General features: G+C 38.9%; 1 long non-coding RNA gene across 1 annotated transcript; it reads left to right on the plus strand.

Annotated features, from left to right (window-relative positions):
* Window positions 1-221: 221 nt before the first annotated feature.
* Window positions 222-5054, plus strand: LOC109299850. Its single transcript, XR_002098024.1, has 5 exons — window positions 222-776; window positions 1665-1747; window positions 3531-3638; window positions 4620-4695; window positions 4829-5054. It is a non-coding gene; the product is annotated as an uncharacterized LOC109299850 (long non-coding RNA).
* The last annotated feature ends 250 nt before the right edge of the window (window positions 5055-5304 follow it).

Below are 5304 nucleotides of genomic sequence, written 5' to 3' on the forward strand. Positions count from 1 at the left end.
GTCCACCTGTGTGAGCCTAGTTTCAGGACTGAGATCATCACCTTAATCCAAACTGAAGTCTCCCTTGAAGTAAAACCAGATTGATTGTTTTAAGTCTAGCTCTTCAACTTTTTTCCCCAAAAGTAGGAGTTGAAAACTCATGATATGCTGGGACTGTGCTTTTATTGTTGAAAGGCAGCAATGTGATTTCATAGTATTGTTTATTTGCTTCTAAATTCATAACAAGGTAGTAAAAAATTAAAATGCTCTTTAGTTAAACCCCACAAGAGAAGGGTATAGTCCCAAGTTAAGCAGTAATCATATAAAACTGGCTCAACACTGGGTTTTAGGCTCTACTGATGTTACAGTTTGTTTATGTAGCATCCCATTTTTATGCAATTTTGTGAATTATATACAGTACTAGTTAATTAAGTTTCTTGTTAGCCATCTTTTTTCTGTTGTTACTGTTGCCGTGTTTAAAAATAGAGCAAAGGTTAAGAAAAGGTCATCCCTCATTAAGCCCCCTTTAATTAGTAATCCATTCTCTACTGTAGGAATTCTTTTGCAGGTAAGCATGTGTTAGTGAATGTGATACACTGAGCCTGAAACAGAATTAACCGTTTCTCTTTCTTTTTAAATTGTTGAAACATTTTCTTAACTTTATTCAGAAGCAGAATAAAAGAACACCCCTCTCCCTTTAAGATTATTTATGAAGAAGAAAATATCAGCATTTCACACTGAAAAGATCTTACAGACTTTGTTGATTTTTTTTTTCTTTTTCTTTACTCCTTACCTGGGTAATTACAGCTATGTTCTCTGTAGCAGCCATAGCAGTCAGGCAGTGAATAAATCAGGTAGTTACTTTCTGGCAAATAGCAGCTAGAATCTGACTAGCCCAGCTCTTGGTAATTAATAGTTACAGCTGCATAACCTAAAGCCCTGATCCCAATCCTGCAAACACTTAAATATGTATATAATCATATTGTTGAAGTGATGAATGCATAGAAGTGTTTACAAAATTAGTATCAAAGATAGCATAGGACTTCTTAGATATATATATATAAAAGGCTTGAGTCAATGAATTGGAAGGAAGATATAACTAGCTTTTCTGAACAGACAGAAATTTCAAGAACTGGAACTGTAAAGTCACCAAGTAGTGCTTAAAAAACCAACAGAAATAACTTGTGTTTTTCTTTAGTATAGTAAATCTCATCTTCTATAATATTATTTTGATTTTTTTTTAAAGTTTTTGGTGGGTGCCCACACATTTCATTCACTTTTTCAATTAAATATATTAAAACCTTGCTAAATATTGCTCTGCAGCAGTTCCTTGTGCATGACAGTCTACCACCTTAGGTGTGACCTGCCCCTTCACTTTAGTTTGTACATTTTTATCTTGGTTCCAGAAAGATGATAAATTGCATGACTTCACATTTTCCTTTTATTGGGGAGGGGGGAACCCATCTTTTTGACTTTTAGAAGACTTTTACAAAAACAGTAACCATTTTATAGTCTGAAAAATGGATGGCTTGATTAGGAACTGTGTTTTAGACCAGAATTCTTTTCTTTTTGTAGTCATTTAATCTTTTCTGTCCCTTGAGTTGGTATATAAATTGTGAATATACTGCTTTATGGTATGGTAGTCTTCTGGGCTGCAAAAATGTGATCTATATAACCTTTTACAGGTCTTCTGTCTTCTTCTAAGATTAGCCAGATAGTTTGCTGAAGAAAAGGATTGGTGTGGTTTCACAGAAGCTCTGACATACTGGTAAGGGAATAAAATTTGATTAGGACTGTGCAGTCCTAGCCACGGGAACTTCACAATCAATGCTGTATTGATATTCTATTTTTTCTTTTTTTTTAGGCTGGATGGGCACCATAGCTTCATGATATTTTTAGCAACCTTGATGAAAAAAAAGAGATTTGCACTGATTTATAGCCTATTCAATCATAAATAATAAATCAGCATAGAATTTCCCCTGGGGTTTTCTTTTGACTATTATCCTTCAGAGAATAGAGATCGTATTTTATACTTGATTTTTCTTTCATGAATATTCTTGGAAATCTTTTTGTAATGTATTATTTGTGCTTAATCTTTGTTATATGTGTTTCTTATAATATTTCTTTCTCTTTATCATTCTCTTAGGTGGCATCTGTTGCATGATGTTTTCTAAAGCAATTTAAAACTTGCTCATTGTTAGGATGCCACAAATGATTTGAGATAGCTTTGCCTGGTAAAAGTACAAAGTACTTGGCAATATACTGTTGTGAACACGTTAGCATAAGCCCCCAGGGTTCAGGGTGGAAAAGATGACCTAATCAGATTTTGCCTCCCTATCATTATTACACTGACTAGGCTTTGTAACAGGGGTGGGCAAAATGCGGCCCACCAGGCCATTTTATCTGGCCCACAGGGCCCCTAAAAAATTTAGAAAATTAATATTAATCTGCCCTGAGCTACCTGTCATGTGGCTCTTGATGGCTTGCCGAAACTCAATGAGTGGCCCTCAGCCCAAAATAATTGCCCGCCTCTGCTTTATAAGGACAAAGCTAGACTTTAAAATTATGTTCAAGAAGTCCTGATGTGTGGGGATATCTGACCTGATTAAAGACTGAATAAAATCTTCAAGGTTTGTCTCTTCTTTTTTTTTAACTTGGGAGGAAAAAAAATTTTTTTTTTACCCTACCACGCCTATTCAATAATAATAGACACTGAATTGTAAAGTGTTGGCCAGTATTTTTTAATCAGACTTCTGTTTATCTGCTGCTGTAGCTGTGGCTTATGGCTAGGGACAGAAATTATACATAAACCAATAAGAGTTATTGGAAACTGATTCAATTCTGTAACATGATAGAAGTTCAGTACAGATAAACTGATTTCAAAATGACCAAAATTGGTTTAAGCTAAACCTGGATGGATACAGTATCAGGCTTAACTGACTTAAGTTAAATCGGTTTATTAAACTTCTGTCCCAGATTCCCTCCAGATTCAAGCGAACTCCCAGTCCCCCAGCATCCCAGGATGCCTTGCAACTCCCCTGCATATTCCTTTTTGCAGTGTGGTTGGGTTAGCCTTGGCTGTCTGCTTCAGTCAATCAGGGAAGCGTGCTCTAACACCCCCACCCCCAGCTTCTGGCCTGAGCCACTGTAGGCATGTGGCTGCATTTTCAGAATCAAAAGTGAATGTTTGATCACTTACTTATCAGTTTAATCTATGCTACTTAGACTAACCTGAAAAGATTTAATTGATTCAGTGCTGGGCTTTTTAGCTCTCTGTACTTATCGTATATGTTTATGTGATATGGTTTTGTTGCACTTTTGACTATTCTTCTATTAGTATGTGGAAAGAAACCTTTTTTTCTGATTTAAATATCCTGTTATAGAGCCGTGGGCCTAAATGAAATAGCACTGGGCTAGAGCAGTCTATGTTTTATTAACTATCAAAATAAAGTCAATTGATATCAGGGATTGAGAGATAAGAGGTGATATAACCAGATATGTTACCATATGTCAGTGTACTGTTATGATAAAATACTTTCTCTGTTTTATAGTGACCTAACCCCTTCCACCAAATGACCCAGAACACTGGGGCCTATCTTATCAAAGGAGGAAAACCGGTAGAATTTGGTATATGGTCCAGGGCACTAAGTCAATAACTGGTAAGTAGCATCACCTACAAAATAATTAAATCTGTAGATAAAATAATGTGGGAACCTGGACTGTAATACGAGAGGGATGTATTTAAAATTTGAAAAGAGACTTGGAAAAAAGTGAGATTTTTATTAATCTAAATGAGAATTAAAGCACCTGTATGTGTTTTCCCATATGACTAATTTGACAGAAAATTGCAAAAGACCTGGGAATGGATAATTAGCCTTAAAATAAATTATGTCACACACTATATCTTGTATTACTAAATTTAAAGCAAATAAAGATAAACAGAATTGTGGAAAGTACATATTTCCTTACAGAAATATTAAAAGAGAGGGATCAAATACAAGAGACAAGGAAGTGCATCATAAAATATGTATGCTTTCTGATAGGAATTTGCAAGGGGGTGCTCAGACTGAGACTCGGGTGAAGGGACTGAACAGTTAGGAGTCTGCTTGCCTGGAAAGCTGGAATCAGTGGCAGCTGATGGCCAGTAGATGAGGGTAGAGTCAGAGGGGCTGTTTTGGAGCAGAGGGCAAGAGTGGGAAAAAGTGTGTTTAGGGTGAAGTATTAAGCCTGTGTAATCCCTCCTAGGTTCTGATCAAAGACCACAGGTCTTAGGTTTTGTTTGTTTGCAGTTTTTATACAGTACCATAGCAAGTGGGGTGGGGGTGGGGAGGGGGCGAGTGAGCAGGATGACTGCCCTGGGCGTCAAAGTGAAGGGGCGCCAACAGGCACTGCCCAGCTGGGGCAGGGTGCAGAACGGAGCTGTGAGTGACTCATTTGTGGGAGTGCAAGGAAGTGGGGGGAGGGTGGCTCCCATCACTGTGTGCACACCCGTGCAAGCATGGGGGATGTGTGCGCCGCCTGGATCTGTGCATGGGGTAAAGTCAGGCTGCCACTGTGGGCTTTGGCCCCGGCACCAAACTTCCTTGCCATGGTACTGGTTTTATACACTTGCTTATTTTATTGTTTCTCTTCCCCTATAGGGACAAGGTTTTCAAAGTAAAATAAGCAGTCTGTAAACCTGATTATGGAGTTGATTGGCCTCAGAAAGGAAGCTGGGTGAGTGACCTGCTTACAGTATTTATGTTGTTTTAGTGAACATTCCTGCCCTATGTCTTTTTGAAAACAAGAAACCACACTTGGATTATCTTTCTTGATATAACCGAGTCTTGCTTATAACTCTGGCTTTCAGACCACTTTGTCCTCTCCCCTTCATCCCCAATGGGTCATGGTTTAACTCCTTGTAGGCCATCACTTACCTATAAGATGATCCTTTTGTACCAAGATGGGTAAAATATATTTATTGACTAAAGTCACAAGCATTCTAAACATTCTCTGTACCCCTTAAATGTTTGAATCACTTTGATATAATTGGATCAAAAGTTATAATTGACTAGCGAATTGCCCATCAAGAATGATTGCGAGGGAGGAGGGCAGGGACAGAGCACTGCCACCTACCACCCTGTACCGCCTCCCAGGAGCAGGTGGAGCATGGAGCTTGCCCACCATCCCCTCTGTCAGCACCCCGCTCCACTGCTGCCTCCAGTGCCACTGGTTTCACCCCCCTCCCCAGCGTAGCCCTGCTCCTTAGAGGCAGCAGAGCACTGCCCCCCAGCCCCGATCCCTCCATCCCCGCAGTCATGGCAGTGCTCTGCACTCAGATTGACT

The sequence above is a fragment of the Gavialis gangeticus genome, unplaced genomic scaffold (genome assembly GCF_001723915.1).
Source record: "Gavialis gangeticus isolate Ggan-Ray unplaced genomic scaffold, GavGan_comp1, whole genome shotgun sequence".
NCBI classification, from domain to species: domain Eukaryota; kingdom Metazoa; phylum Chordata; order Crocodylia; family Gavialidae; genus Gavialis; species Gavialis gangeticus.